Genomic DNA, 15,849 nt, shown 5'->3' with positions numbered 1-15,849 from the left:
ATATTCTAAGATTTTGGCAATCCATTTGCCCCTCCTACCTTCAATTCCTTCTTGGGTCAAAATGTCCTTCACTACTGCATTTGGGACATAGGAAATGATGTGGGAGTACAGGATATAGATTCTAAAGTCTTTGATTGCTTTTACCAATGCATAGGCTTGTTTTTCCATAATCTGATATTTCAAGGGGGCATCCCTAAGGGCTCTGCTAAAAAATGCAATAGGTTTTTCACAGCCTTGGTCATCTTTTTGTAGCAGAACAGCAGCAATTGTATGCTCAGATGCAAAAGAAAAAATGATGAAATCTTTATCAAATCTAGGGCTTGTTAGGACTGGTGTGTTTGTCAATGCTCTTTTAATATCCTCAAAGGCTTGTCTAGCTTCCATGGTCCATTTGACCTTGGAGTCCTTCTTCAGCATGTTGTTTAATAGTCTTGTGAGCTCAGCCAAATTGGGAATGAACCTTCTCAAGAAGTTGATTTTTCCTAGAAAGCTTTGTAGTTCTTTGATGTTTCTTGGATGTGGTACTTGTAGGATAGCTTGAATTCTGCCTGGGTCGATCCTAATACCATCTTTTGAGATTATATGTCCTAGGACTTTACCTTCCTCCAGACCAAACAGTGATTTCTTTGGGTTTAAAGATATGCCATATTTTCTACAAATTGTGAAAACCTTCCTCAAGTGTTCTAAGTGTTCTTGGTCTGATTTTGAGAAGGCAGTAAGATCATCCAGGTATACCACTAAAAAATCATGAATTTCCTTGGCGAAGGCTATATCCATTGCTCTTTGGAAGGTGGCCCCTGCATTCTTAAGCCCAAAAGGCATTTTGACATATTTGAAAGTTGCCCAAGGTGTTGTGAAGGCAATTTTGTCTTGGTCATCCGGGTGTACTAGAATCTGATTGAATCCTGAGAAACGATCTAATAATGAGATCCTAGAGGCTCCCACTACCCTTTGTAGGATATGATCCATTTTTGGTAAGGGGTAATGGTCTTTGAGAGAGACTTTGTTCAAATTTCTTAGGTCAACAAACAGTCTGATTTCTCCTGTCTTTTTCCTAGTAGGCACTAGGTTTGAAATCCATTCTTAGAACCTAATTGGAGCAATAATTCCTGCTTGATACATACGTTTCACCTCTTTTTCAATGAGGGGAAGGAGCATCGGGTTCACTCTTCTAAGTTTTTGTTTAAAAGGCTTTTGGTTTTCTTTTAAAGGTATAGTGTGTTGGATGACTGAGGTATCATAAGATTTGAGGTCCTCATAGCTCCAGGCAAAGACATCTTGGAACTCTTTAAACAACTCAATGTATTTTAATTTCTGATCAGGTGGTAATTCTTTAGATAACTTTATCATTTTGGGATCTTCTGTAGTTCCAATGTTACAATCTTCAATTTCAGCATTCAGTGGTTGCATTTTTGGTTTTCTTGAGATATCATTTGAATCAAATAGATCCTCCAAAGGGGTTAAACCTGTGGGCAGAAAATTATCTTTTAGCTCAATTACCTCTGCTTCTGTTTCGGCCAGTTCATCTCCATCTATCTGCTTCAACTTTTGTATGGTTTCACTGTTAAAGGTGGTAGGATGCAAAACTAGATTAGCTGTTTCAGCTGATATATTCTGTGTAATAGTGTGTGTCTGTTGTTGATCATCTCCAGTGATTGAGTCAATGTTAATGCCAGAGAATTCCTCTTTTAGAGTGAGGAAGTTGTTTATCTGAGTGTCACTCTCAAATACTTGCCAGTTTTTTTTGTTGTCTAGAACTGCAGGTCTATGTTTGATTTCAGTAGTAAAAGTATGATTGGGTTTGAAAGGCAGCTTGCAAGTGCTAGCAAATGTTGCCAAGCTATGAGCATGTAGATTGAGTTCTCTAGAAATTTTAGTCAATTGTGATTGTGAAAAGGTATCAAGTACCTGTATAACTGCTCCCTTATATGCTCTCAAGCTTAGATCATTCGTGGTAAAGTTTCGTTTCATTTGTTGTATGATCAGATCTGAATCTCCTAAGATTGAGACTTTGGTTGCACCCAAATTTTTTACGAGTTTCAGACCTAACAAAAGGGCCTCATATTCAGCCATATTGTTTGTGCACCGAAAGTTTAGTCTGTATGCATGACCCTCAGCTTGGTCATTGTGCATATTATGGATCCAAACTCCTGCCCCAGCTCCTAACTTGTTTACAGAACCATCAAATTCTAAATACCATAAGGTTTCATGATCAAGGTTTGAATTGAGGTCTTTAGAGAATTGTATCATGGGTGGATTGTTTTCTTGCAAGTTGCTTGATACATCATATTCCTTCTTTATATCAGTTATGCCTAAAGTGTTTTGGTGCTGGGGGGGAAATTGTTCATTTAATTCCTCTGTCTCTGCTGCCATTACTAGTTCAGAATAAACTTTGTTGCAGATGTCAGCATTACAGAGAATAAATGAATCCATGTCAGAGTGTATTGAGTAGATTAGGAAGTTTTGGGGCTTCTCTTGACTGCTTACCACATATTTCACTAATGTTTCGCGATATAATCTCTTTGGCTACCCAAAGACTGAAATGGTAGCATAGGACATGTCTAATTGCAAATATCCTTGGAGTTTGGCCCCCCAGGATCTGGACAAGAGCATACCATACTTAGGGGGTATGTCAGCTACTACTACATCCATCAATATTGTCTTGGTTGGGTATTGGACCAGAGAGACACATAAGTCTTTAATAAATCCTAAGCACCTGACTTGGCTTGAATCAAATGAGAATAGATCTTTATAAGGTCTTGTGATGTCTAAGTCGAGTTTTTCCATTACAGATTTGGGCATTAAGTTGTGTGAGGCCCCAGAATCAAACATTGCATTATGTAGAACCTTATCATGGATGTTTAAACTGACATAGAAGGGTGGAACCCCTCCATTTTCTGTTTTTCCATTAACCTCAGGGCCAAACAATAACTCTGGTTTATCATCTAGGACATTCACAACATCTTTATTGTCTGATACTTGGAGTGACTTGTTAATCGGCTGTCTATATACTTGATGTTTGGCGAATTTCGAAAGAGGGACCGATATCTTCAGCTTACTTATTTTAGTTTCTAAGTTAAAAGGATTTTCTATTTGAACCTTGGTATTAGGTGCAGCAGGTTTTTCTTTTTCAGCTGGGTTGTCAGTGGTCTTTTGTTCATAGTTGGCATGATTTTGAATGAAACTAGTACCATGTTTGTTTCTCGGGGTGGTATCTACCCTTACCTTTGCAGGATGGAGTGGGGCTGGCTGGTTTTCAAGGGTCTGTTGTTCTGAAACATCATCCACAGTTACTTCTGTGGTGTGTAGGTTTCAATTGCCAGCTGATTGTGGAAGAGCAGTCTTGTCATTGGTCTTTTTTGGCTGCTTATTATCCCTTGGTTTAAGAGGTTCAGGTACATCTATCGTTCTAGTACTTAGTTTATACTGTTTGTGTACCTCATAAACAGCTGCATCATAACCTTCTCTAAAATCGAATGATTCTCCTGACTTAGTGTGGCATTGATTGTTATTATAAATGTCTTGATATTCTTGTGCTAAAAAAACTTGATGTTTACTATCCAAACCCATTAGATTGATATGAGGTTCCTCAGTTGGTTCATTAGATGTTGAAGCCTCAACATAATTTTCTTGGAAAGGAGGTCTGATATGCTGGTCTTGGTCAGTCCTTCCAACATTAGGATTTTGATTCTTTCTAAAGTTTGGGTTTCTAACATTGCTTGGTTGACCTTCCCATGATGATTTTCTTTCTATGGTTTCCACCCAGTCCCCAAGTCTGTCCATACCTTTGATGATTGCATCTATCTTTTGCTCAAATGATGAAGGTTCTTCCTTAAAAGTGGTTCTTCTTTCAGCTCTTGCCCGGTTTCTTTTTGCAATTAAATTTGCTTCTACACTTACAGCTATGTTTTTCATGTCTGCCAGGGTTGCAGGGGATCTTTCCCTTAATTGATATGCCATATCAGCATCAAACCCATCCGGAAATTTGATTAAAGCTAGATCAGGTGGAGGTCTAAGATTTTGAGGAATGGCATTATAGACAGTGTTGAATCTAGTACAATAGTCCAAGACAGTTTCTTGTGGGTCTCTCCTTATGGTGTCATATTCAGATAGAATCTGTAGAGGATCCTTTTTCTTTTCCCATTTGTTCAGGAAGGACTGATAAAGAGCACCTGAGTCAGGTATAGAATTTGCATCAAGTGCTCTGAATCAAGTTCTTACTTCACCTGTTAAACTTTGTACAAAAATTTTCATTCTCACATCATCATCATCTATCTCATAATTTTCAAAGTAATCTTGCATTTTCTTGGTATGCTTCCAGGCAGTGTATGTATTGGTTCCATCAAAATAAGTAATCTTACTTTGGTAGCCCTGAGGCATAGCCCCAGGATTACCAGGTAGCTGAAGAGGAGCATAACGATTAGCCATATTTGCAAGGATAAAAGGGGCAACAGGTAAAAGGGGAACAACTGGAACAATGGGGATAACAATAGCAGTTTGTGTATTGGGTGGGGGTGTGGATAGTATGTTTTGGGAAGTGGATGAGGAAGAAGGGGAAGAATGGGTTATATGAAGATGAACTGATGGTTTGGCAGGGGTTGGGATATAACTTTGCTGAACTGCCTCAGGGCTGGACTCAGCAGATTCTTCTGGTTCCTTCTGGTTCTTGAGAGTCATGCGAATCAAATTAGGATTATCGAAAACAGGTGGAGGATTTGGGTCAGGATTTGACCTGGTATGCCTATTTCTCTTTTTAGGAGCCAGCTTCTGAACTTATTTTTGGTATTTTTGACAATATTTTTAGAATGATCAAGGGATTGCTTTAAATTTTTGAACCACTATCTAAAGCAGACAATAGTTGAAACATTCGTTCGCTTCCCCAGTGGAGTCGCCAGTTATGTTAGCACTCAGGTTGTTCCCTTTGACTCCTAAGGGAATACGGCCGAGGTAACCACAGACCAATCTTTGGATCATAGGTCCTAACTTACCTGCAATCAGAGAGGGCTCTCTCTTTAGAATTTAGCTTTGTTTTGGTAATGTTTTTAGGCTAGTTATGATGCACTGAATTTTGTTTAAAGTTTTGGTTGAATGATGTCTTCTAACAGCTAGAATGTAATCTTCAGGAGTTTCAGTCCATTGGGCAATGGAGTCTGTGATTATGTGTTGTTTGAGGTGTTGAGTGAGAGTGATGAAACTGCAGGGCCATATGGATACTCATGAAACAATTTTCAAATTGTGGAATATGGACTATTTCCAGCCAGTGAGAGGAAACTAAGAATCTTTCACTATGCTGGTGATATCGAGAGATGAAATATTACTCAGGAGCAGATCAGAATTCTTGAACAGTATTTACTATGAAAGATTTAGTGTAAATGCGAGAAATTAAGAATTTCACATTCATAACTAATTCTGAAGAAAAACATCCATAACAGAAGAGATTGAGTTTAGGGTGTTCAATGAAAAAATCCTGAGCTATACTTTTTCTCTAATGCTAAACCTATGAAACATACAGCATAAGTGGATTATGAAAGAGTGGAATACATAATAACATGGTTCAGAAAACTTATTGTGACATGAAATAGCGCAGGAATCCTATAGCAGCAAGTAAGCCCGTCACAACACTTCAAACAACTCAGAACTTCAGAAATTCCATTAGCTTCTTGTATCAAAGTCTAAATTTACAGTATAGCTCCGCAGAAGAAAAATCAACAACCCCAACAAGTTTATGCGTGGGGATATATATACAATTGTTTACAAAAATATCTTAACGATGAGTCATTTGCTCAATAATTGTCTTTACCAACTTTCAAAAATAGCAGAAGCAACAGTTATTGCTACTTTAAATGAACAATGAATGATTGTTCACTTCTGTCAGAAATTATTTGACTTTTGGGGGCAACTGGGTCGGTCGGGTGCATCGCACTGATTCTGAGTAATATGCCCTTTATTGCTTTGTCGTGGTGCGGCTATCTCAGCCCTGTCATCTACATCTGTCGGTCCTGCTTTGGTGGTCAAACTTGATTGCTGAGTTGGCCTCTTCCACTCCTTTCCCAGTCAGAGAAAATATATTAATTTTCTGAAAATGATGACTTATGATCGATATACAAAAATTTGGTGAAAAGCCTGTTTCTTCACAGCAGTGTTTGTATCATGCCCATCCACCATTCCTGTGTAGGCAATTGGTGTCTTAGGATTATGCCAAAAGTCTCATCTGCCTCAGTATATTTGTAATAGTTTGGAGGCACTTCAAAAAGATGTCTGATCTCATTCATAATAAAAAATAAATTCTCTAGTTTGTCATAGAGACTCTGCCTAGATGGAGGTCCTGTTTCCTCTGGGGCACTTGCTGATGCAGTGATCTGGTTTGTGGCATATGTATTGACTCTTTTAGCATAGTTTTCATGAGATAGTAACCTTCCTGCACTGGTTACCAAACTGGGAAGACCTCTGTTATGTAGTGATGTAATTTTCTCAATGAATTTGTTCACCTCTGTCTGCATCTCTTGGCACCTTCTGTCCAATGTCTGTACATGATTTCTCAAAGTAAGCACTCTCTTTACTAGTAAAATGGTATCAGTTCTGATAGTGATACCCATTGCTGCCAGCTGGGGGCCAGTGCGATTGTTAAGGACATTGATCATCCTGTTGGCTATTTCAGGCATATTGCCTAGAGATGCTCTTGCTCTTTGACTTTCTAATTGGGCCCTGCCTATGAGATCCATATGTTCATGGATAGTTTCAATATATTTCCACTGGTCTGTAATAGATTGACCAATATTGGCCCACAGGATTTTCTTGATTTCAACTAAAACCTTATCAAGAGAGAGCTCTTTCTCCAGTTCCTTTTCTTAGCTACATATACCAATAGGTTTCATATTTCATGATTGGCAATGAAAAGGTCCAAATATGCTCTTCTTTGATGATTCAAAGATCACATATTTCCAAGAGAATACAATCTGTGCTTATAGCTTGATATGGACTCAAATTTTGATGGATGGTCCAACAGTCTAATCTGGATCATGCCATGTTTTGAATTTCCAGTTGTAGAATAGAGAAAGAAGTCTGTCCAAACTGTTTAATCTTGGCAGACAAGTAGTTTAGGTAGAGAAGAAAAGGCTCCCAACAGCTTAATCTGGGACCTTGGAAGAAATAAGGGTAGAAGTAGATAGAAAAACAAAAGAAAAGCCAAACAAAAGAAAAGGAAAGTAAGGGTCTGCAAGTCCAAGTGCACCCTCCAAGACGAAATAAAAAATGCTAGGCAAATAGATGGGTAGGCAGTTGGTGTTGCAGAAAGGTCATTTCTTATAAGTTGCATGTGTGCCAACTTTGTTTACCAAAGCAAAATCAATGAATTGAGAAGGTGTTATTCTTCATCAAGTTGCAGCAAGCAAGAAGCATGTCTAACCTCCCTTCTTCCCCTTTTTCCATTTCATTACTAACACTCCCTCATCAGTTGAGATTCATGGAAGAGATTATGGTTTCATGGTGGTTCTTAATCTTTTTAGAAGCCACATTTCTTGTCTAAAATTATTTTCATGTTGATCTACTCCCTAAACTAAGTAAGTTTCAAATAAACTTAGTGATTTCCCCTTCATTCACTCTTTCATCCATATTAACCCCTAACTCTAATATCTAATTCCCTTATGTTACCCCTCTCCATAGTATTATTAACACCATGGTGTATAAACCCCCAAGCATTCTATAAATATCCTCCTTTTAGCATTATAGCTAAATATGTCTGTCTAAAGGGAGACTTTAGTCCACCTGGGACTGTGGTCAACCCTGTCCTGGGGCTGCTCTAACCTCTGGTTATGAGCAACAACCTTTCCCCTAAGCTCTCACCTTCCCTCTGCTCAGAAAAACCCAAAAATCCCCTAAAAACCTTGCAAAAAACCCCTCCTACCCATAACCCCCTTTGAAATTGTGAAATAACCTAAAAACCCACCTTTTTGGCACTTATCCAAAGTTTCGGCGCATATGTTTGATTTTTCAAAATACATTGAAAGGCTTTACAAAACACCATATCCTAATGTTTTCCGCCGGGCGCAGAATCCAAAACAAATAATATTTAATCCCCCGCCCGCGTCCGTATCGATCGATCACATCGTCAACCCGTCAACCGTCCGATCGGGCAACATTGATCGGATGACTATTATCCATATCGGGTTGGGCCCGAGGTCCGATGTTTAGCACCCGAGAAACTGTCAGAGGGTGACGTCAGGCCTCCGCCACGCATTGTCCTCACAGCTTCTCGGGTCGGCCTCTGACAAAATCGGGGTCGTATTGTAAGCGGTCTGAGAAAACCGTTACCACTGTTTCACTTACCACCTGGTTTTGCTGGTCCCATGTCATGCCCACGTCAGAGCCACGTCTCTGCCACCCCGCCGTCGCGTCACCCCATTCGTCCGTCCCTTCGCTGACATGTCCGCCACTTCAGCACATTCGTGGACCAACCAGGACCTACCACATCACCCGGTGACGTCATGCTGACGTCATCGACTCCGACCCCACCCGATGACGTCACGCTGACGTCATCCCAAAAACGCGCCAATATTGCCAAAAATCCATTTTTAGGCCAAAATCTCGTGTTTTTTTCCACTTTTGGCAAAAGACACTACTGCTATTTTTGCATGGTGCTCACGTCCAAACCAGCACCAGCCTACTAAAGTCGATTCCGAGACAGCCAGAGCCTCCATTGCACCTGCATTCGAAACTCTTGCCGACGAATTCACCAGGTATTCTTCAAAATCATCCCATAAGCCCGGTTTTATCCATAATTCCGCAAATAAACTGGTAACAGACTGTAAAACTATGTTTTCACCATTAAACACACAGTGAACTGCACTTATATCAAGCCAGTAAAGCCATTAAACTCCTACAGGGCCGCATTTGACAAATTGAGTTGAAATTCACAGCTAGTTCGCGCAGTCGTGAACTAGGAACCTTAACTGACCAAATTCACCACAGAAAACACTTTGCTCAGTCCTGCTACTGTTTTATCAGTCCTTTAAACAGTATTTCAATTGCTGTTTTACTCAATTTGCCTTATGTTTCTTATATTTCACCTCCCTTGCATAGAAACATTCCTCTGTGTCATTCTGTTCAAGTGGAACCGGTTTACATACAAATCAAGAGCCTCAGTAGCCATGGAGACACCAATAGCTCTAAACATCCAGCCTCTGAATGCCCCTCAAAAAGAGATAAATTGGAAACCCCTGGGGGACTTGGATTATCAAATGTTAGATTGGTTTCCAATGGGCTCCAAGTAGAATATTCATATGATCAATCAAATGAAAGCCCAGCACCTTAGTGGGGCTGATATTTTAGGGATTTGGGATTCAAATTTTCCCATTTACAACCTCCCTCAAGTCAATCCCCTTCCAGACTTGATCCACAAGTGCCACGAATGCTATGATCCTTGCCAAAGAGCTGTTATTACTCCTACAGGTTCAGTGTTGTTCTACATCACTCCAGAAACCATTAATGAGATGCTCCACTTCCACACTGCAAGACTATTGACGCCCCTGTCCATGCTGGATTTAGTAAAGAAGGGAACTAAATTGTCACATGCCCAGATTGTCAAGATCAACCAGTTGTTTGTAGATTCAGGTTCTGAAACTGTAAGAACTCCTCCTATTGGGTATCTGTACCTGAATGACTTGGGCAGAATGCTAGTGGACTTGATCAGTTATGTCCTGGGGTATAGAGGAATTGAATATGTTGATGACACCATAATGGCAATGCTGTCCATATTTTCCCCGGGAATGCCTCCTGCTGTACACTATGACTATGCTACCTATATTGCAGAAAAGATTCATGAGCAGCTAATGAATCTACCAAGGGAAAGAGTGTTCAGATTCACCTCATACATATACCATTTGTTCTTGTTCTATCAACCAGACAGCTTCCCTGTTCCCCTCAAGAAACTAAATGCCCAGGGAATTCCAAGATCAGTTGTCTTTTGGTTTTCAGTTTTTCATTGTGCTTCTCTCTCACCATACACATACTGTGAGTTCATAGACTTGATCATTTACCCAGCAATGACCTTGCTATATGGCGCACCTCCTCCAAGGCTAACTGATGAGATGCAAAGAGTCCTCCACCTCTCTAAAGCCTACAACATTGGTGATTGGTACTTCTACCAACACCACACAGTAATTAGAATTTATGGCTGTGAATTGGACCCTTTTAGGCTTCCAAGGTATGTCCCCATGAGGATCTTTTCCCTAGAATACTTCAGACAGTTTGGAAATGCTGACTACATCCATTTCCAAAGTAAAAACAAGAAGGTGCAACTGAAGGTAAGGAGCCAACTAGGTCCTTTCTTATATAACAAAATAGAAGAGGGATGGAGGGAGGCAGATAGAATCCTAGAGGGCCTCAGATTTCAAACCAGCTTCAGATGGTTACCCTATGACCGTAATCACTTTATTTCCCTCAGGAGAATAAAACACAAATTAGGCACATATGCACATGTGAAGTTGCCTCATATTGAGAAGTATGCTAATGCCTTGAGCTGGAAAGAAGGCACTCTAGAAGAGCCAATTACTAAAGAGCAGATGCTAGAGAATGAAGCTAGAAATCTACAAAAGGAGGCTGACTTGGAAACTTGTGGATAGGTCTCTTTCCCATACCAAAGGCAACTTGGAGAAGCTGCATCATCTTCAACAACACATCAGCAAGCGGCCATGAAAACTCAGCAAGCATCCAGCAAGGACAAAGAAAAGCATGTGGAGGAGGAACAACTACCTCCTATGACTCAAGAACAAACAGATAAAGAGATGGAGCAACAGCAAGAAGAATAGCAACAACAGCAACAACAGGAAGAAAAAAGGAAGGAACAGCCTGTGCAGCCAGAACAAACAGTGGAAGCCCCAAAATCCACTGAGCAACAGCCACAACAAACTGTGCCTCCAAGGCAAGAAACATCAGTTGATGCATCAATCCTCCAAACTCCACAAAAGGAGGATGTAAGCAGAAAGAGAGACGGAGAGACTCCCCTAACATCTTCTATAAATCAGGGAGAAAAAAGACAAAGATTGAATGATTTTTCTGAAGAGGATATGACAATAAGGCAGTCATTAGGCATGGGCCCACCAAGCAGAGAAGCATCCGCTAGTTCCTTTCAGCAGGAACAAGACAGAACAATAGGAGGAGAAGTCAGCTCCTCTAGCCAGCAGAGAGAGGGAGAATTGAGAGAGGGAGAACAGTTCATTGAAATTAAGAAGAGGAGTGAGCCAATAAAAATACAGCTATATAACCATCTGTTGAAAATGGCTCCCACCAACCAGCAGCGCTTAATGTCTGCATTTGATGTTAGTGAGGGCAGGATGATCATGAGCCACTTCATGCCAACTACATTGCAGCCCCAATCTCATGCAGATTATATAAGGACCAATCTTGAGGTCCTTGCCAAGGACATTCACCCAATGGATAAAATTGAATTTCATAAGCAGACAGGTGAGATGGTCTATGCTTCCCTGGCAGACCAAACATTGGACAACTACAGGCTACAAAGTAGCCTTAACAATACAGCATCTCAGCTAGAGTTGGAGAGAGCGTCATCACAGGCAAAGGACAACAGAATAAGGTCCTTAGAGGATATAATTATTGAGATTGGGCATGATCCCAAAGATATCAAGGGAATACAGGAAATATTGAAATTAAGGGATGCTGATATGGCAGCTCTAAGAAGAAAGATCAAACTCCCAGCCACGATTCACCCTCAAATAGATGAAGTAGCTCAACAAAGGCATGATAAAGATGCCACAGCCCTGCTGGTGACTCTCTATAAGCAGCTTATCCAGACACAAGAAAAGCTGGGAGAATCATAGGCTGCACAGGCAGCATTACAGGCAACCTTGAAACAAAGAGAAGAAGGCCAGACCTCTCAGCCTCCTCCTCAAATCATTAATCTTGAGGAAACTGCTCCCATTACTACTCCTCCTCCTCAGCAGAATGATCAAAAAGCACCCTCTACTTCAGCACCACCAACAACAGAACAGGCCCAAAGCCTGGATATGCAAAAGCTAAGGACTGAGATTCAAGCCCTGGAAGCTCAAATGACAGAATTAAATGAGACCAGGGAGAAATTGGCCAAAGTCAATGATAGATATGAAAAATCAAAGCAGGTTGTGGCAGAAAAGGGCAGGGAAGTAAAATCCCTCAAAGATAAGATCAAAGAGCTGGAAAATGAGCTCAAGTTAGATAAAATTGTGGCTGAGCTTAGAACAGTGTTGTGGGCTAATATTGGCCAGTCTATTATTGACCAATGGCCGTATATTGAAACCATCCATGAGCAGCTAGAGCTCATTCCAAAGGCACAGGCTGAGATTCACAGATCAAGGAATGCCTTGAGCAATATGCCCGAAGTTGCCACCAGAATGATTAATGTGCTTAATCATAAGACAAGTTCTCAGTTAGCTACCATGGGGATTCCCAACAGGACTGAGACCATTCAATTGATCAAGAGGGTTCTTACTCTGAGAAATCTAGTGCAAACATTAGAGAGAAGAACCCAAGACATGCAGACTGAGGTGAACAGGTTCATGGAGAAGTTTCAGGTGCTACAAAATAGAGGGCTTCCTAGATTACTGAACAGCTCAGGGAGACTATTCACACATGAACAGTATGCCAAAAGGGTGAATGCATTTGCCACAAGTCAAATCAATGAGAAGCCCAGCACCTCAGAAGAAATAGGGCTAGCTACAGGACAGACTCTCTACAACAAAGTGGAAAGTTTATTTTTTATAATGAATGAAATCGAACACTTGTTTGCAGTAGCTCCAAATTTTTATAAGTATACAGAGGCGGAGGAGACTATGGATGCAATCCTCAGGCATCAATTACCTACACAGGACTGGTGGACCAAGGCAATACAAATGATTTTGTAAACAATGAGCCATTCACCAAATTTTGTTCATAAAAATATGAATTGTCATGCACAGCACAGTTTAATAAAATCAGCATGCATTAAAGATTAAAGCTGAGCCAACTCAGCAGAAATTTCGGCCAACGAAGCAAAAGTAGGAAGCTACAGGTGTCCAGGCCGAGAAGCTACAGCAGAGCAGCTCCAAAAGCGCATTTCACAGCATTTATGCAGATCACTCCAACCGACTCAGTGGCCTCCAAAGGCCAAAATATCTTCTGACAAGCATAAAGATGCATTTATTTGTATTCAATGATGTAATAACTTTCTGATCTAAATATCTTGAAAAGTTGGTGAAGATATTCAATTCTGAGATAACTTAGCACTCAGATATTTTGTAATACGTTTTGTATATATTTGCCCCTCGCATAAGCTTGAAGGGTTGTTGTTGATTTCTCCTAAAGAAGTTCTTATGCTGTAATCCTTTCAGAGTTTAATAAAGAAAGTGATGGAATTTCTCGGATTTCTGAAGTGTTGAATGTGTTCTGGTGCCTGTTGAAAACTGTTGGATTCCTGTGTATTTCACAATACAATAAGTTTTTGTAACTCCCTTTGTTATGTATTTTCGATCTATTAAAATCCATATATGTTTCTAATTTCTAAGTGTTTGACAACAAAGAAAAAGAATAACCTTCAGGACTTATGCATGCAATACCCTGAGTTCAATCTGTGTTTTTAATGAATGTTTTTTCTTCAGCTATAATCTTGATAAGTGTAATTCTTAATTGCTGCACTTTCAGAATATATCTTTCATAGTGACCTTTGTTTCAGGAATTCAAGTTTGCTCCTGTGCAACATGTTTCACTTTCACATCACCAGCTTAATAGAGAATTCTTAATTGCTTTCTGTTGGCTGACCATGTTTCACCACTTAAGTTTAAATTTGTTTGTTTGAGATACACAATAGGCCCTGCAGTCCCAACATCATCACTCCTGCATTTCAAAGCATTTCACAACTCTAGACTCCATTGCCCAATGTTACACTACTCTCTGAACACTACATCTTAAGCCCTGAAAGAAGTCCTTCAACCAAAACATAAACCAAAACCTGAGCATAATAACTAGCCTAAAACACCATCAAAAACAGAGACAAATCATAAAGAGAGAGCCCTCTCTGATTACAGTTTGGCTAGGAACTGTGATCCAAAGATTGGTTAGTGGTTACCCCGGCCGTATTCCCTTGGGAGTCATAGGGAACAACCTGGGTGTTAACATAATTGGCGACTCCACTAGGGACTTCTTAGGATTTTCCAATTTCTATACATCTCTCAAAGCTGCAAATCAAGCCTGAAATTAGTCAGGAGGCCTTCAAAACTGTTTCTGTATCACATTGACAGCTTTAGGGAAGAGTTTTTTTCAGTGAGTCTTCATCTCAGTTTTGGAATATATATAGCCATTCCAAAATCTTTATCCAGTCCTTGCAGATATAAAAACTTCCTATAAAATCCTAAAAAACAGTTAGAAGCTGGCTCCCAAGAAAAATCCACGGCATACTAGGGCAAATCCTGACCCTAATCCACCCATCATTGTTGATAATCCAAATACCATCCCTAGAAACATTAGGAGGCAGCAAAGGCAGGAGCAGCCTGCTGATTTAACCTCAGATTCAGATCATCCCAGCCTTATCTCTACTCCATGCAAGGTCCTTTTCCGGTCTACCCCTAGTTCCCCTAGTTCACCATCCACATCTCAAAGTCCTCCTCTCACATCTTCATCCACTGCACATATCCCCTTGACCAACACGCTAGGTTCACCCTTGCTTATTACCCCTGTGGTACCCACTGTTCCTATTATCCCAGCTACCCCTGTTAATCCTCTAAACCCTGTAAATATGGCTAACAGATATGCACCCTTGCAAATACCAGCTAATGCTGCAGCTCTACCCCAAGATTACCAAACCAAAATCTCATATTTTGACTCCAATGGCCCTCTGACAGCTGTTCAGCATGCTAAGAGGATGCAAGACCATTTTGAGACCTATGAAATAGATGATGACAGTGTCAGAATGAGGATGTTTGTTCAAAGCCTAACTGGGGATGTAAGAACTTGGTTTAGATCCCTGAATGCAAACTCCATCACAACTCCTGATGAGCTTTATCAAGCCTTTACTAGCAGATGGGAGAAGAAGAAGGATCCTCTGCACATACTTGGGGAATATGACATTATCAAAAGAGGTCCCCAAGAGACTATTTTGGAGTACTGTGCAAGATTTAACAATGTATATAACGCAATCCCACAAAATTTAAGACCCCCTCCTGATTTAGCTTTGTACAAATTCCCTGATGGTTTTGACCCTGACATGGCCTATCAGTTGAAGGAAAGAGATCCTCAATCCCTTGCAAAGGCCCAAAGGGTTGCTGTTACAATGGAAGCCAACCTAATTGCCAAAAGAAACCGAGCAAGGTTGGAAAAGAGGATTGTTTTCAAAGAGGAACCCTCTGCCTTTGATCAGAAGCTGGATGCAATACTCACTGGAATGAAAAGATTGGGTGATAGGGTGGAATCGGTTGAGAGAAAATCATCATGGGAAGCACCACAAAACAACCCTCCTAGAAATCCAAATTTTAGGAGAACTCAAAACCCAAACGTTGGCAAGGCCAGTGCTGATCAAGACATAAGACCCCCTTTCCAAGAAAATTATGCAGAAACTTCCACATCAACTGAACCCAATGAAGATCCTGAGATTAATTTAATGGGTCTAGATGGTGAAAGTCAAGTTTTCTTAACACAAGAAGATCATGAGGATGATGAAATCAAACTGTTCCAAACTAAATCAGGTGAATCCTTTGACTTTAAACAAGGCTATGACACTGCTGTCTATGAAGTCCATAAACAATACAAGCTAAGGAGCAGAACTGTGAACGTAAATCAACCTGAAAAGATAAAGGATAATCAGCAGCCTAAAAGAGCCATAGTCACAGA

This window comes from Pinus tabuliformis, chromosome 1_1 (assembly GCF_031772625.1).
Source record: "Pinus tabuliformis cultivar Carrire ecotype Pingquan chromosome 1_1, CPIR1, whole genome shotgun sequence".
Taxonomy (NCBI): domain Eukaryota; kingdom Viridiplantae; phylum Streptophyta; class Pinopsida; order Pinales; family Pinaceae; genus Pinus; species Pinus tabuliformis.
Note: the sequence above shows the minus strand (reverse complement) of the source record.